General features: G+C 48.9%; 21 non-coding genes across 21 annotated transcripts; 10 read left to right on the forward strand and 11 right to left on the reverse strand.

The window, feature by feature from the left end:
* Positions 1-89: 89 nt before the first annotated feature.
* On the forward strand, positions 90-160 carry TRNAG-GCC (transfer RNA glycine (anticodon GCC)). The gene has a single exon. It is a non-coding gene; the product is annotated as a tRNA-Gly (tRNA).
* A 244-nt stretch (positions 161-404) lies between these two features.
* On the reverse strand, positions 405-477 carry TRNAK-CUU (transfer RNA lysine (anticodon CUU)). Its single transcript has one exon. It is a non-coding gene; the product is annotated as a tRNA-Lys (tRNA).
* Positions 478-614: 137 nt separating this feature from the next.
* Positions 615-685, forward strand: TRNAG-GCC (transfer RNA glycine (anticodon GCC)). The gene has a single exon. It is a non-coding gene; the product is annotated as a tRNA-Gly (tRNA).
* Positions 686-2,402: 1,717 nt separating this feature from the next.
* Positions 2,403-2,475, reverse strand: TRNAK-CUU (transfer RNA lysine (anticodon CUU)). The gene has a single exon. It is a non-coding gene; the product is annotated as a tRNA-Lys (tRNA).
* A 137-nt stretch (positions 2,476-2,612) lies between these two features.
* On the forward strand, positions 2,613-2,683 carry TRNAG-GCC (transfer RNA glycine (anticodon GCC)). Its single transcript has one exon. It is a non-coding gene; the product is annotated as a tRNA-Gly (tRNA).
* A 244-nt stretch (positions 2,684-2,927) lies between these two features.
* Positions 2,928-3,000, reverse strand: TRNAK-CUU (transfer RNA lysine (anticodon CUU)). Its single transcript has one exon. It is a non-coding gene; the product is annotated as a tRNA-Lys (tRNA).
* Positions 3,001-4,925: 1,925 nt separating this feature from the next.
* TRNAK-CUU (transfer RNA lysine (anticodon CUU)) lies at positions 4,926-4,998 on the reverse strand. Its single transcript has one exon. It is a non-coding gene; the product is annotated as a tRNA-Lys (tRNA).
* A 137-nt stretch (positions 4,999-5,135) lies between these two features.
* On the forward strand, positions 5,136-5,206 carry TRNAG-GCC (transfer RNA glycine (anticodon GCC)). The gene has a single exon. It is a non-coding gene; the product is annotated as a tRNA-Gly (tRNA).
* Positions 5,207-5,450: 244 nt separating this feature from the next.
* On the reverse strand, positions 5,451-5,523 carry TRNAK-CUU (transfer RNA lysine (anticodon CUU)). Its single transcript has one exon. It is a non-coding gene; the product is annotated as a tRNA-Lys (tRNA).
* Positions 5,524-5,660: 137 nt separating this feature from the next.
* Positions 5,661-5,731, forward strand: TRNAG-GCC (transfer RNA glycine (anticodon GCC)). The gene has a single exon. It is a non-coding gene; the product is annotated as a tRNA-Gly (tRNA).
* Positions 5,732-7,973: 2,242 nt separating this feature from the next.
* Positions 7,974-8,046, reverse strand: TRNAK-CUU (transfer RNA lysine (anticodon CUU)). Its single transcript has one exon. It is a non-coding gene; the product is annotated as a tRNA-Lys (tRNA).
* Positions 8,047-9,971: 1,925 nt separating this feature from the next.
* Positions 9,972-10,044, reverse strand: TRNAK-CUU (transfer RNA lysine (anticodon CUU)). The gene has a single exon. It is a non-coding gene; the product is annotated as a tRNA-Lys (tRNA).
* A 137-nt stretch (positions 10,045-10,181) lies between these two features.
* TRNAG-GCC (transfer RNA glycine (anticodon GCC)) lies at positions 10,182-10,252 on the forward strand. Its single transcript has one exon. It is a non-coding gene; the product is annotated as a tRNA-Gly (tRNA).
* Positions 10,253-10,496: 244 nt separating this feature from the next.
* On the reverse strand, positions 10,497-10,569 carry TRNAK-CUU (transfer RNA lysine (anticodon CUU)). Its single transcript has one exon. It is a non-coding gene; the product is annotated as a tRNA-Lys (tRNA).
* A 137-nt stretch (positions 10,570-10,706) lies between these two features.
* Positions 10,707-10,777, forward strand: TRNAG-GCC (transfer RNA glycine (anticodon GCC)). Its single transcript has one exon. It is a non-coding gene; the product is annotated as a tRNA-Gly (tRNA).
* Positions 10,778-12,494: 1,717 nt separating this feature from the next.
* Positions 12,495-12,567, reverse strand: TRNAK-CUU (transfer RNA lysine (anticodon CUU)). The gene has a single exon. It is a non-coding gene; the product is annotated as a tRNA-Lys (tRNA).
* A 137-nt stretch (positions 12,568-12,704) lies between these two features.
* On the forward strand, positions 12,705-12,775 carry TRNAG-GCC (transfer RNA glycine (anticodon GCC)). Its single transcript has one exon. It is a non-coding gene; the product is annotated as a tRNA-Gly (tRNA).
* Positions 12,776-13,016: 241 nt separating this feature from the next.
* Positions 13,017-13,089, reverse strand: TRNAK-CUU (transfer RNA lysine (anticodon CUU)). The gene has a single exon. It is a non-coding gene; the product is annotated as a tRNA-Lys (tRNA).
* A 137-nt stretch (positions 13,090-13,226) lies between these two features.
* Positions 13,227-13,297, forward strand: TRNAG-GCC (transfer RNA glycine (anticodon GCC)). Its single transcript has one exon. It is a non-coding gene; the product is annotated as a tRNA-Gly (tRNA).
* A 244-nt stretch (positions 13,298-13,541) lies between these two features.
* Positions 13,542-13,614, reverse strand: TRNAK-CUU (transfer RNA lysine (anticodon CUU)). The gene has a single exon. It is a non-coding gene; the product is annotated as a tRNA-Lys (tRNA).
* A 137-nt stretch (positions 13,615-13,751) lies between these two features.
* Positions 13,752-13,822, forward strand: TRNAG-GCC (transfer RNA glycine (anticodon GCC)). The gene has a single exon. It is a non-coding gene; the product is annotated as a tRNA-Gly (tRNA).
* The last annotated feature ends 1,877 nt before the right edge of the window (positions 13,823-15,699 follow it).

Here is a 15,699-nt window from a genome sequence, read left to right on the forward strand (position 1 = left end):
AAGGTGGCCATCAGACCCTGGGACTGGTAGACACCACAGAGAGAGACCCTGGGACTGGTGGACACCACAGAGAGAAAAGACACATCCAAGCATTGGTGGTTCAGTGGTAGAATTCTCGCCTGCCACGCGGGAGGCCCGGGTTCGATTCCCGGCCAATGCAAGCTAGTTCTTTTCCTTGTTTGTTGACATTCGCAGTGCACCTCGTTTCATCATTGACTCTGCAGACACTTTCAAAAACCACAGGGCTCACGCTGCTCTTCTTTGGCTCCCCATCCTTTTGGGCCTTCCCTTCATCATCCAGGACTAGGCAGTTTCTCATGTTTTGCAGCAGAAGGGGCATTTCACAAGGGGCCATCTGGGTTGACAGGAGTTAGCACAAGCAGTAAAAGGAGGCAATAAGAAACCGCCCAACGTGGGGCTCAAACCCACGACCCTGAGATTAAGAGTCTCATGCTCTACCGACTGAGCTAGCCGGGCTTCCGTCGACCACCGGCCCTGCGGAGCTGCACGCGGTCCAGTCGGCCGAAGGTGGCCATCAGACCCTGGGACTGGTGGACACCACAGAGAGAGACCCTGGGACTGGTGGACACCACAGAGAGAAAAGACACATCCAAGCATTGGTGGTTCAGTGGTAGAATTCTCGCCTGCCACGCGGGAGGCCCGGGTTCGATTCCCGGCCAATGCAAGCTAGTTCTTTTCCTTGTTTGTTGACATTCGCAGTGCACCTCTGTCACGATTTCCCTGACCGCTGTCAACACTGGGTCAGGATTCCCACCGTGACCGTCACCCCTACGTCACGGATTGAGGTGACTTCAGGCCAACAGACGGCTATCACATGTGTAGGGGGGCTTATCTTAGTTATCCCTCCACTCCACGATGTGATAAAAAACCACACACAAGGCTATTGGCCTCTTGCTTACAGCAGGGGCTTATTCTAGGTATCCCACTGCTTTCAATATACCACAAACTGCAGGGATTTATGTATATCCCGCTTACAGTTCCACTTAACACTTGCAGCTCTCTGGCGCCCCCTTACTTTCAGGTCAGATTAGGTACTGCACCCTGGGTAATTAGTCGCCAGGAAGGCTGCCTGCTATGTACTGGCTATTGGGCACGCTGCAGCGACGCGGTAAACTACTCCCACTCAGGCAGGAACAATAATTATCAAACCCGCAGTTGCTTCAGCATAATCCAACAGTCAGCGCACTTTCGCTGCCACCAGCTTCGATTAAACGGGTCCGAAGCTAACCCAACACAACAGTAACAGTAGCGTTTTCCCTTCAGAAGACTTAGGGTACGGTTTTTAGAGCATGGAGAAGAACTAACATATAATAGTATATCCCATTAAAAATTAGGCAGTGCGTTATCAAAAATATTTTATAAAAAAGTTACAAATGAGACAATTGCAAATATGTACATGGGTAATTATAACATAAAGGGAATAAAAGAGAACAGATAACACTCACATGTTAAAAGCATGACAAGCATCCAGGCTAGTGGAGTTTTTCCATATGTCCCAGCTCATTTGGACGTGCTGCTGGCTTCAGGAGACAAGCAGTCAGGAAGAGATCTAGCAGAGAGACTCAGCTGGGCAGCCTGCGACAACTTAATACCTTCCGGCTTTGACATCACAGAAGGGCTGGCTTATCCAGACCCTCCTCTCTCTACATTCTGCCTAAACTTTAAACTATTCTTTCTAATTTCTATAACTTCACTACAAAACACGCCATAGTTCTACCAAACTCATCATTCATCTCAGATTAACGTGGGCATTCTAATGAGATCAAATATGTCCTATCTGGGATACATATTTCCAGAGAAATCCCTACTTCTTTACCAGATGGAGTTAGAAGCTCGTGTTTCGCGGGTTGTGTAGATACACCGAGTGAGAATAAAAATATATATTTTCGTATTTCTAGCTTAAATCGTTGCCTAATATCTAACAAAAACTAAACAAAGAATCTTTCATGAATTTTTGGAGCCATTTTTCCAGTTCTGACTGGTGAAGGTGGGAGGGGTGAGGGACTTTCCTCTGAGCCTGGAATTTACGACCCAAGGCAATAAAACCCCCTTCTAGCATACAGTCTGTAGCCCAGAGAGAAACAAGTAGAGTCAGCTAGGGAAGGGGGGGTTTAGCCCACCTTATGAGCTGAAGAGCAACTAAACTTATATGATATTTCATACCATATCGTGACAACCTCGTTTCATCATTGACTCTGCAGACACTTTCAAAAACCACAGGGCTCACGCTGCTCTTCTTTGGCTACCCATCCTTTTGGGCCTTCCCTTCATCATCCAGGACTAGGCAGTTTCTCATGTTTTGCAGCAGAAGGGGCATTTCACAAGGGGCCATCTGGGTTGACAGGAGTTAGCACAAGCAGTAAAAGGAGGCAATAAGAAACCGCCCAACGTGGGGCTCGAACCCACGACCCTGAGATCAAGAGTCTCATGCTCTACCGACTGAGCTAGCCGGGCTTCCGTCGACCACCGGCCTTGCGGAGCTGCACGCGGTCCAGTCGGCCGAAGGTGGCCATCAGACCCTGGGACTGGTGGACACCACAGAGAGAGACCCTGGGACTGGTGGACACCACAGAGAGAAAAGACACATCCAAGCATTGGTGGTTCAGTGGTAGAATTCTCGCCTGCCACGCGGGAGGCCCGGGTTCGATTCCCGGCCAATGCAAGCTAGTTCTTTTCCTTGTTTGTTGACATTCGCAGTGCACCTCGTTTCATCATTGACTCTGCAGACACTTTCAAAAACCACAGGGCTCACGCTGCTCTTCTTTGGCTCCCCATCCTTTTGGGCCTTCCCTTCATCATCCAGGACTAGGCAGTTTCTCATGTTTTGCAGCAGAAGGGGCATTTCACAAGGGGCCATCTGGGTTGACAGGAGTTAGCACAAGCAGTAAAAGGAGGCAATAAGAAACCGCCCAACGTGGGGCTCGAACCCACGACCCTGAGATTAAGAGTCTCATGCTCTACCGACTGAGCTAGCCGGGCTTCCGTCGACCACCGGCCCTGCGGAGCTGCACGCGGTCCAGTCGGCCGAAGGTGGCCATCAGACCCTGGGACTGGTGGACACCACAGAGAGAGACCCTGGGACTGGTGGACACCACAGAGAGAAAAGACACATCCAAGCATTGGTGGTTCAGTGGTAGAATTCTCGCCTGCCACGCGGGAGGCCTGGGTTTGATTCCCGGCCAATGCAAGCTAGTTCTTTTCCTTGTTTGTTGACATTCGCAGTGCACCTCTGTCACGATTCCCCTGACCGCTGTCAACACTGGGTCAGGATTCCCACCGTGACCGTCACCCCTACGTCACGGATTGAGGTGACTTCAGGCCAACAGACGGCTATCACATGTGTAGGGGGGCTTATCTTAGTTACCCCTCCACTCCACGATGTGATAAAAAACCACACACAAGGCTATTGGCCTCTTGCTTACAGCAGGGGCTTATTCTAGGTATCCCACTGCTTTCAATATACCACAAACTGCAGGGATTTATGTATATCCCGCTTACAGTTCCACTTAACACTTGCAGCTCTCTGGCGCCCCCTTACTTTCAGGTCAGATTAGGTACTGCACCCTGGGTAATTAGTCGCCAGGAAGGCTGCCTGCTATGTACTGGCTATTGGGCACGCTGCAGCGACGCGGTAAACTACTCCCACTCAGGCAGGAACAATAATTATCAAACCCGCAGTTGCTTCAGCATAATCCAACAGTCAGCGCACTTTCGCTGCCACCAGCTTCGATTAAACGGGTCCGAAGCTAACCCAACACAACAGTAACAGTAGCGTTTTCCCTTCAGAAGACTTAGGGTACGGTTTTTAGAGCATGGAGAAGAACTAACATATAATAGTATATCCCATTAAAAATTAGGCAGTGCGTTATCAAAAATATTTTATAAAAAAGTTACAAATGAGACAATTGCAAATATGTACATGGGTAATTATAACATAAAGGGAATAAAAGAGAACAGATAACACTCACATGTTAAAAGCATGACAAGCATCCAGGCTAGTGGAGTTTTTCCATATGTCCCAGCTCATTTGGACGTGCTGCTGGCTTCAGGAGACAAGCAGTCAGGAAGAGATCTAGCAGAGAGACTCAGCTGGGCAGCCTGCGACAACTTAATACCTTCCGGCTTTGACATCACAGAAGGGCTGGCTTATCCAGACCCTCCTCTCTCTACATTCTGCCTAAACTTTAAACTATTCTTTCTAATTTCTATAACTTCACTACAAAACACGCCATAGTTCTACCAAACTCATCATTCATCTCAGATTAACGTGGGCATTCTAATGAGATCAAATATGTCCTATCTGGGATACATATTTCCAGAGAAATCCCTACTTCTTTACCAGATGGAGTTAGAAGCTCGTGTTTCGCGGGTTGTGTAGATACACCGAGTGAGAATAAAAATATATATTTTCGTATTTCTAGCTTAAATCGTTGCCTAATATCTAACAAAAACTAAACAAAGAATCTTTCATGAATTTTTGGAGCCATTTTTCCAGTTCTGACTGGTGAAGGTGGGAGGGGTGAGGGACTTTCCTCTGAGCCTGGAATTTACGACCCAAGGCAATAAAACCCCCTTCTAGCATACAGTCTGTAGCCCAGAGAGAAACAAGTAGAGTCAGCTAGGGAAGGGGGGGTTTAGCCCACCTTATGAGCTGAAGAGCAACTAAACTTATATGATATTTCATACCATATCGTGACAACCTCGTTTCATCATTGACTCTGCAGACACTTTCAAAAACCACAGGGCTCACGCTGCTCTTCTTTGGCTACCCATCCTTTTGGGCCTTCCCTTCATCATCCAGGACTAGGCAGTTTCTCATGTTTTGCAGCAGAAGGGGCATTTCACAAGGGGCCATCTGGGTTGACAGGAGTTAGCACAAGCAGTAAAAGGAGGCAATAAGAAACCGCCCAACGTGGGGCTCGAACCCACGACCCTGAGATCAAGAGTCTCATGCTCTACCGACTGAGCTAGCCGGGCTTCCGTCGACCACCGGCCTTGCGGAGCTGCACGCGGTCCAGTCGGCCGAAGGTGGCCATCAGACCCTGGGACTGGTGGACACCACAGAGAGAGACCCTGGGACTGGTGGACACCACAGAGAGAAAAGACACATCCAAGCATTGGTGGTTCAGTGGTAGAATTCTCGCCTGCCACGCGGGAGGCCCGGGTTCGATTCCCGGCCAATGCAAGCTAGTTCTTTTCCTTGTTTGTTGACATTCGCAGTGCACCTCGTTTCATCATTGACTCTGCAGACACTTTCAAAAACCACAGGGCTCACGCTGCTCTTCTTTGGCTCCCCATCCTTTTGGGCCTTCCCTTCATCATCCAGGACTAGGCAGTTTCTCATGTTTTGCAGCAGAAGGGGCATTTCACAAGGGGCCATCTGGGTTGACAGGAGTTAGCACAAGCAGTAAAAGGAGGCAATAAGAAACCGCCCAACGTGGGGCTCGAACCCACGACCCTGAGATTAAGAGTCTCATGCTCTACCGACTGAGCTAGCCGGGCTTCCGTCGACCACCGGCCCTGCGGAGCTGCACGCGTTCCAGTCGGCCGAAGGTGGCCATCAGACCCTGGGACTGGTGGACACCACAGAGAGAGACCCTGGGACTGGTGGACACCACAGAGAGAAAAGACACATCCAAGCATTGGTGGTTCAGTGGTAGAATTCTCGCCTGCCACGCGGGAGGCCCGGGTTCGATTCCCGGCCAATGCAAGCTAGTTCTTTTCCTTGTTTGTTGACATTCGCAGTGCACCTCTGTCACGATTCCCCTGACCGCTGTCAACACTGGGTCAGGATTCCCACCGTGACCGTCACCCCTACGTCACGGATTGAGGTGACTTCAGGCCAACAGACGGCTATCACATGTGTAGGGGGGCTTATCTTAGTTACCCCTCCACTCCACGATGTGATAAAAAACCACACACAAGGCTATTGGCCTCTTGCTTACAGCAGGGGCTTATTCTAGGTATCCCACTGCTTTCAATATACCACAAACTGCAGGGATTTATGTATATCCCGCTTACAGTTCCACTTAACACTTGCAGCTCTCTGGCGCCCCCTTACTTTCAGGTCAGATTAGGTACTGCACCCTGGGTAATTAGTCGCCAGGAAGGCTGCCTGCTATGTACTGGCTATTGGGCACGCTGCAGCGACGCGGTAAACTACTCCCACTCAGGCAGGAACAATAATTATCAAACCCGCAGTTGCTTCAGCATAATCCAACAGTCAGCGCACTTTCGCTGCCACCAGCTTCGATTAAACGGGTCCGAAGCTAACCCAACACAACAGTAACAGTAGCGTTTTCCCTTCAGAAGACTTAGGGTACGGTTTTTAGAGCATGGAGAAGAACTAACATATAATAGTATATCCCATTAAAAATTAGGCAGTGCGTTATCAAAAATATTTTATAAAAAAGTTACAAATGAGACAATTGCAAATATGTACATGGGTAATTATAACATAAAGGGAATAAAAGAGAACAGATAACACTCACATGTTAAAAGCATGACAAGCATCCAGGCTAGTGGAGTTTTTCCATATGTCCCAGCTCATTTGGACGTGCTGCTGGCTTCAGGAGACAAGCAGTCAGGAAGAGATCTAGCAGAGAGACTCAGCTGGGCAGCCTGCGACAACTTAATACCTTCCGGCTTTGACATCACAGAAGGGCTGGCTTATCCAGACCCTCCTCTCTCTACATTCTGCCTAAACTTTAAACTATTCTTTCTAATTTCTATAACTTCACTACAAAACACGCCATAGTTCTACCAAACTCATCATTCATCTCAGATTAACGTGGGCATTCTAATGAGATCAAATATGTCCTATCTGGGATACATATTTCCAGAGAAATCCCTACTTCTTTACCAGATGGAGTTAGAAGCTCGTGTTTCGCGGGTTGTGTAGATACACCGAGTGAGAATAAAAATATATATTTTCGTATTTCTAGCTTAAATCTTTGCCTAATATCTAACAAAAACTAAACAAAGAATCTTTCATGAATTTTTGGAGCCATTTTTCCAGTTCTGACTGGTGAAGGTGGGAGGGGTGAGGGACTTTCCTCTGAGCCTGGAATTTACGACCCAAGGCAATAAAACCCCCTTCTAGCATACAGTCTGTAGCCCAGAGAGAAACAAGTAGAGTCAGCTAGGGAAGGGGGGGTTTAGCCCACCTTATGAGCTGAAGAGCAACTAAACTTATATGATATTTCATACCATATCGTGACAACCTCGTTTCATCATTGACTCTGCAGACACTTTCAAAAACCACAGGGCTCACGCTGCTCTTCTTTGGCTCCCCATCCTTTTGGGCCTTCCCTTCATCATCCAGGACTAGGCAGTTTCTCATGTTTTGCAGCAGAAGGGGCATTTCACAAGGGGCCATCTGGGTTGACAGGAGTTAGCACAAGCAGTAAAAGGAGGCAATAAGAAACCGCCCAACGTGGGGCTCGAACCCACGACCCTGAGGTTAAGAGTCTCATGCTCTACCGACTGAGCTAGCCGGGCTTCTGTCGACCACCGGCCCTGCGGAGCTGCACGCGGTCCAGTCGGCCGAAGGTGGCCATCAGACCCTGGGACTGGTGGACACCACAGAGAGAGACCCTGGGACTGGTGGACACCACAGAGAGAAAAGACACATCCAAGCATTGGTGGTTCAGTGGTAGAATTCTTGCCTGCCACGTGGGAGGCCCGTGTTCGATTCCCGGCCAATGCAAGCTAGTTCTTTTCCTTGTTTGTTGACATTCGCAGTGCACCTCGTTTCATCATTGACTCTGCAGACACTTTCAAAAACCACAGGGCTCACGCTGCTCTTCTTTGGCTCCCCATCCTTTTGGGCCTTCCCTTCATCATCCAGGACTAGGCAGTTTCTCATGTTTTGCAGCAGAAGGGGCATTTCACAAGGGGCCATCTGGGTTGACAGGAGTTAGCACAAGCAGTAAAAGGAGGCAATAAGAAACCGCCCAACGTGGGGCTCGAACCCACGACCCTGAGATTAAGAGTCTCATGCTCTACCGACTGAGCTAGCCGGGCTTCCGTCGACCGCCGGCCCTGCGGAGCTGCACGCGGTCCAGTCGGCCGAAGGTGGCCATCAGACCCTGGGACTGGTGGACACCACAGAGAGAGACCCTGGGACTGGTGGACACCACAGAGAGAAAAGACACATCCAAGCATTGGTTGTTCAGTGGTAGAATTCTCGCCTGCCACGCGGGAGGCCCGGGTTCGATTCCCGGCCAATGCAAGCTAGTTCTTTTCCTTGTTTGTTGACATTCGCAGTGCACCTCTGTCACGATTCCCCTGACCGCTGTCAACACTGGGTCAGGATTCCCACCGTGACCGTCACCCCTACGTCACGGATTGAGGTGACTTCAGGCCAACAGACGGCTATCACATGTGTAGGGGGGCTTATCTTAGTTATCCCTCCACTCCACGATGTGATAAAAAACCACACACAAGGCTATTGGCCTCTTGCTTACAGCAGGGGCTTATTCTAGGTATCCCACTGCTTTCAATATACCACAAACTGCAGGAATTTATGTATATCCCGCTTACAGTTCCACTTAACACTTGCAGCTCTCTGGCGCCCCCTTACTTTCAGGTCAGATTAGGTACTGCACCCTGGGTAATTAGTCGCCAGGAAGGCTGCCTGCTATGTACTGGCTATTGGGCACGCTGCAGCGACGCGGTAAACTACTCCCACTCAGGCAGGAACAATAATTATCAAACCCGCAGTTGCTTCAGCATAATCCAACAGTCAGCGCACTTTCGCTGCCACCAGCTTCGATTAAACGGGTCCGAAGCTAACCCAACACAACAGTAACAGTAGCGTTTTCCCTTCAGAAGACTTAGGGTACGGTTTTTAGAGCATGGAGAAGAACTAACATATAATAGTATATCCCATTAAAAATTAGGCAGTGCGTTATCAAAAATATTTTATAAAAAAGTTACAAATGAGACAATTGCAAATATGTACATGGGTAATTATAACATAAAGGGAATAAAAGAGAACAGATAACACTCACATGTTAAAAGCATGACAAGCATCCAGGCTAGTGGAGTTTTTCCATATGTCCCAGCTCATTTGGACGTGCTGCTGGCTTCAGGAGACAAGCAGTCAGGAAGAGATCTAGCAGAGAGACTCAGCTGGGCAGCCTGCGACAACTTAATACCTTCCGGCTTTGACATCACAGAAGGGCTGGCTTATCCAGACCCTCCTCTCTCTACATTCTGCCTAAACTTTAAACTATTCTTTCTAATTTCTATAACTTCACTACAAAACACGCCATAGTTCTACCAAACTCATCATTCATCTCAGATTAACGTGGGCATTCTAATGAGATCAAATATGTCCTATCTGGGATACATATTTCCAGAGAAATCCCTACTTCTTTACCAGATGGAGTTAGAAGCTCGTGTTTCGCGGGTTGTGTAGATACACCGAGTGAGAATAAAAATATATATTTTCGTATTTCTAGCTTAAATCGTTGCCTAATATCTAACAAAAACTAAACAAAGAATCTTTCATGAATTTTTGGAGCCATTTTTCCAGTTCTGACTGGTGAAGGTGGGAGGGGTGAGGGACTTTCCTCTGAGCCTGGAATTTACGACCCAAGGCAATAAAACCCCCTTCTAGCATACAGTCTGTAGCCCAGAGAGAAACAAGTAGAGTCAGCTAGGGAAGGGGGGGTTTAGCCCACCTTATGAGCTGAAGAGCAACTAAACTTATATGATATTTCATACCATATCGTGACAACCTCGTTTCTTCATTGACTCTGCAGACACTTTCAAAAACCACAGGGCTCACGCTGCTCTTCTTTGGCTCCCCATCCTTTTGGGCCTTCCCTTCATCATCCAGGACTAGGCAGTTTCTCATGTTTTGCAGCAGAAGGGGCATTTCACAAGGGGCCATCTGGGTTGACAGGAGTTAGCACAAGCAGTAAAAGGAGGCAATAAGAAACCGCCCAACGTGGGGCTCGAACCCACGACCCTGAGATTAAGAGTCTCATGCTCTACCGACTGAGCTAGCCGGGCTCCCGTCGACCACCGGCCCTGCGGAGCTGCACGCGGTCCAGTCGGCCGAAGGTGGCCATCAGACCCTGGGACTGGTGGACACCACAGAGAGAGACCCTGGGACTGGTGGACACCACAGAGAGAAAAGACACATCCAAGCATTGGTGGTTCAGTGGTAGAATTCTCGCCTGCCACGCGGGAGGCCCGGGTTTGATTCCCGGCCAATGCAAGCTAGTTCCTTTCCTTGTTTGTTGACATTCGCAGTGCACCTCGTTTCATCATTGACTCTGCAGACACTTTCAAAAACCACAGGGCTCACGCTGCTCTTCTTTGGCTCCCCATCCTTTTGGGCCTTCCCTTCATCATCCAGGACTAGGCAGTTTCTCATGTTTTGCAGCAGAAGGGGCATTTCACAAGGGGCCATCTGGGTTGACAGGAGTTAGCACAAGCAGTAAAAGGAGGCAATAAGAAACCGCCCAACGTGGGGCTCGAACCCACGACCCTGAGATTAAGAGTCTCATGCTCTACCGACTGAGCTAGCCGGGCTTCCGTCGACCACCGGCCCTGCGGAGCTGCACGCGGTCCAGTCGGCCGAAGGTGGCCATCAGACTCTGGGACTGGTGGACACCACAGAGAGAGACCCAGGGACTGGTGGACACCACAGAGAGAAAAGACAAATCCAAGCATTGGTGGTTCAGTGGTAGAATTCTCGCCTGCCACGTGGGAGGCCCGGGTTCGATTCCCGGCCAATGCAAGCTAGTTCTTTTCCTTGTTTGTTGACATTCGCAGTGCACCTCTGTCACGATTCCCCTGACCGCTGTCAACACTGGGTCAGGATTCCCACCGTGACCGTCACCCCTACGTCACGGATTGAGGTGACTTCAGGCCAACAGACGGCTATCACATGTGTAGGGGGGCTTATCTTAGTTATCCCTCCACTCCACGATGTGATAAAAAACCACACACAAGGCTATTGGCCTCTTGCTTACAGCAGGGGCTTATTCTAGGTATCCCACTGCTTTCAATATACCACAAACTGCAGGGATTTATGTATATCCCGCTTACAGTTCCACTTAACACTTGCAGCTCTCTGGCGCCCCCTTACTTTCAGATCAGATTAGGTACTGCACCCTGGGTAATTAGTCGCCAGGAAGGCTGCCTGCTATGTACTGGCTATTGGGCACGCTGCAGCGACGCGGTAAACTACTCCCACTCAGGCAGGAACAATAATTATCAAACCCGCAGTAGCTTCAGCATAATCCAACAGTCAGCGCACTTTCGCTGCCACCAGCTTCGATTAAACGGGTCCGAAGCTAACCCAACACAACAGTAACAGTAGCGTTTTCCCTTCAGAAGACTTAGGGTACGGTTTTTAGAGCATGGAGAAGAACTAACATATAATAGTATATCCCATTAAAAATTAGGCAGTGCGTTATCAAAAATATTTTATAAAAAAGTTACAAATGAGACAATTGCAAATATGTACATGGGTAATTATAACATAAAGGGAATAAAAGAGAACAGATAACACTCACATGTTAAAAGCATGACAAGCATCCAGGCTAGTGGAGTTTTTCCATATGTCCCAGCTCATTTGGACGTGCTGCTGGCTTCAGGAGACAAGCAGTCAGGAAGAGATCTAGCAGAGAGACTCAGCTGGGCAGCCTGCGACAACTTAATACCTTCCGGCTTTGACATCACAGAAGGGCTGGCTTATCCAGACCCTCCTCTCTCTACATTCTGCCTAAACTTTAAACTATTCTTTCTAATTTCTATAACTTCACTACAAAACACGCCATAGTTCTACCAAACTCATCATTCATCTCAGATTAACGTGGGCATTCTAATGAGATCAAATATGTCCTATCTGGGATACATATTTCCAGAGAAATCCCTACTTCTTTACCAGATGGAGTTAGAAGCTCGTGTTTCGCGGGTTGTGTAGATACACCGAGTGAGAATAAAAATATATATTTTCGTATTTCTAGCTTAAATCGTTGCCTAATATCTAACAAAAACTAAACAAAGAATCTTTCATGAATTTTTGGAGCCATTTTTCCAGTTCTGACTGGTGAAGGTGGGAGGGGTGAGGGACTTTCCTCTGAGCCTGGAATTTACGACCCAAGGCAATAAAACCCCCTTCTAGCATACAGTCTGTAGCCCAGAGAGAAACAAGTAGAGTCAGCTAGGGAAGGGGGGGTTTAGCCCACCTTATGAGCTGAAGAGCAACTAAACTTATATGATATTTCATACCATATCGTGACAACCTCGTTTCATCATTGACTCTGCAGACACTTTCAAAAACCACAGGGCTCACGCTGCTCTTCTTTGGCTCCCCATCCTTTTGGGCCTTCCCTTCATCATCCAGGACTAGGCAGTTTCTCATGTTTTGCAGCAGAAGGGGCATTTCACAAGGAGCCATCTGGGTTGACAGGAGTTAGCACAAGCAGTAAAAGGAGGCAATAAGAAACCGCCCAACGTGGGGCTCGAACCCACGACCCTGAGATTAAGAGTCTCATGCTCTACCGACTGAGCTAGCCGGGCTTCCGTCAACCACTGGCCCTGCGGAGCTGCACGCGGTTCAGTCGGCCGAAGGTGGCCATCAGACCCTGGGACTGGTGGACACCACAGAGAGAGACCCTGGGACTGGTGGACACCACAGAGAGAAAAGACACATCCAAGCATTGGTGGTTCAGTGGTAGAATTCTCGCCTGCCACGCGGGAGGCCCGGGTTCGATTCCCGGCCAATGCAAGCTAGTTCTTTTCCTTGTTTGACATTCGCAGTGCACCTCGTTTCATCATTGACTCTGCAGACACTTTCAAAAACCACAGGGCTCACGCTGCTCTTCTTTGGCTCCCCATCCTTTTGGGCCTTCCCTTCATCATCCAGGACTAGGCAGTTTCTCATGTTTTGCAGCAGAAGGGGCATTTCACAAGGGGCCATCTGGGTTGACAGGAGTTAGCACAAGCAGTAAAAGGAGGCAATAAGAAACCGCCCAACGTGGGGCTCGAACCCACGACCCTGAGATTAAGAGTCTCATGCTCTACCGACTGAGCTAGCCGGGCTTCCGTCGACCACCGGCCCTGCGGAGCTGCACGCGGTCCAGTCGGCCGAAGGTGGCCATCAGACCCTGGGACTGGTGGACACCACAGAGAGAGACCCTGGGACTGGTGGACACCACAGAGAGAAAAGACACATCCAAGCATTGGTGGTTCAGTGGTAGAATTCTCGCCTGCCACGCGGGAGGCCCGGGTTCGATTCCCGGCCAATGCAAGCTAGTTCTTTTCCTTGTTTGTTGACATTCGCAGTGCACCTCGTTTCATCATTGACTCTGCAGACACTTTCAAAAACCACAGGGCTCACGCTGCTCTTCTTTGGCTCCCCATCCTTTTGGGCCTTCCCTTCATCATCCAGGACTAGGCAGTTTCTCATGTTTTGCAGCAGAAGGGGCATTTCACAAGGGGCCATCTGGGTTGACAGGAGTTAGCACAAGCAGTAAAAGGAGGCAATAAGAAACCGCCCAACGTGGGGCTCGAACCCACGACCCTGAGATTAAGAGTCTCATGCTCTACCGACTGAGCTAGCCGGGCTTCCGTCGACCACCGGCCCAGCGGAGCTGCACGCGGTCCAGTCGGCCGAAGGTGGCCATCAGACCCTGGGACTGGTGGACACCACAGAGAGAGACCCTGGGACTGGTGGACACCACAGAGAGAAAAGACACATCCAAGCATTGGTGGTTCAGTGGTAGAATTCTCGCCTGCCACGTGGGAGGCCCGGGTTCGATTCCCGGCCAATGCAAGCTAGTTCTTTTCCTTGTTTGTTGACATTCGCAGTGCACCTCTGTCACGATTCCCCTGACCGCTGTCAACACTGGGTCAGGATTCCCACCGTGACCGTCACCCCTACGTCACGGATTGAGGTGACTTCAGGCCAACAGACGGCTATCACATGTGTAGTGGGGCTTATCTTAGTTATCCCTCCACTCCACGATGTGATAAAAAACCACACACAAGGCTATTGGCCTCTTGCTTACAGCAGGGGCTTATTCTAGGTATCCCACTGCTTTCAATATACCACAAACTGCAGGGATTTATGTATATCCCGCTTACAGTTCCACTTAACACTTGCAGCTCTCTGGCGCCCCCTTACTTTCAGGTCAGATTAGGTACTGCACCCTGGGTAATTAGTCGCCAGGAAGGCTGCCTGCTATGTACTGGCTATTGGGCACGCTGCAGCGACGCGGTAAACTACTCCCACTCAGGCAGGAACAATAATTATCAAACCCGCAGTTGCTTCAGCATAATCCAACAGTCAGCGCACTTTCGCTGCCACCAGCTTCGATTAAACGGGTCCGAAGCTAACCCAACACAACAGTAACAGTAGCGTTTTCCCTTCAGAAGACTTAGGGTACGGTTTTTAGAGCATGGAGAAGAACTAACATATAATAGTATATCCCATTAAAAATTAGGCAGTGCGTTATCAAAAATATTTTATAAAAAAGTTACAAATGAGACAATTGCAAATATGTACATGGGTAATTATAACATAAAGGGAATAAAAGAGAACAGATAACACTCACATGTTAAAAGCATGACAAGCATCCAGGCTAGTGGAGTTTTTCCATATGTCCCAGCTCATTTGGACGTGCTGCTGGCTTCAGGAGACAAGCAGTCAGGAAGAGATCTAGCAGAGAGACTCAGCTGGGCAGCCTGCGACAACTTAATACCTTCCGGCTTTGACATCACAGAAGGGCTGGCTTATCCAGACCCTCCTCTCTCTACATTCTGCCTAAACTTTAAACTATTCTTTCTAATTTCTATAACTTCACTACAAAACACGCCATAGTTCTACCAAACTCATCATTCATCTCAGATTAACGTGGGCATTCTAATGAGATCAAATATGTCCTATCTGGGATACATATTTCCAGAGAAATCCCTACTTCTTTACCAGATGGAGTTAGAAGCTCGTGTTTCGCGGGTTGTGTAGATACACCGAGTGAGAATAAAAATATATATTTTCGTATTTCTAGCTTAAATCGTTGCCTAATATCTAACAAAAACTAAACAAAGAATCTTTCATGAATTTTTGGAGCCATTTTTCCAGTTCTGACTGGTGAAGGTGGGAGGGGTGAGGGACTTTCCTCTGAGCCTGGAATTTACGACCCAAGGCAATAAAACCCCCTTCTAGCATACAGTCTGTAGCCCAGAGAGAAACAAGTAGAGTCAGCTAGGGAAGGGGGGGTTTAGCCCACCTTATGAGCTGAAGAGCAACTAAACTTATATGATATTTCATACCATATCGTGACAACCTCGTTTCATCATTGACTCTGCAGACACTTTCAAAAACCACAGGGCTCACGCTGCTCTTCTTTGGCTCCCCATCCTTTTGGGCCTTCCCTTCATCATCCAGGACTAGGCAGTTTCTCATGTTTTGCAGCAGAAGGGGCATTTCACAAGGGGCCATCTGGGTTGACAGGAGTTAGCACAAGCAGTAAAAGGATGCAATAAGAAACATCCCAACGTGGGGCTCGAACCCACGACCCTGAGATTAAGAGTCTCATGCTCTACCGACTGAGCTAGCCGGGCTTCCGTCGACCACCGGCCCTGCGGAGCTGCACGCGGTTCAGTCGGCCGAAGGTGGCCATCAGACCCTGGGACTGGTGGACACCACAG

The sequence above is a fragment of the Ranitomeya imitator genome, chromosome 2 (genome assembly GCF_032444005.1).
Source record: "Ranitomeya imitator isolate aRanImi1 chromosome 2, aRanImi1.pri, whole genome shotgun sequence".
Classification (NCBI taxonomy): Eukaryota; Metazoa; Chordata; class Amphibia; order Anura; family Dendrobatidae; genus Ranitomeya; species Ranitomeya imitator.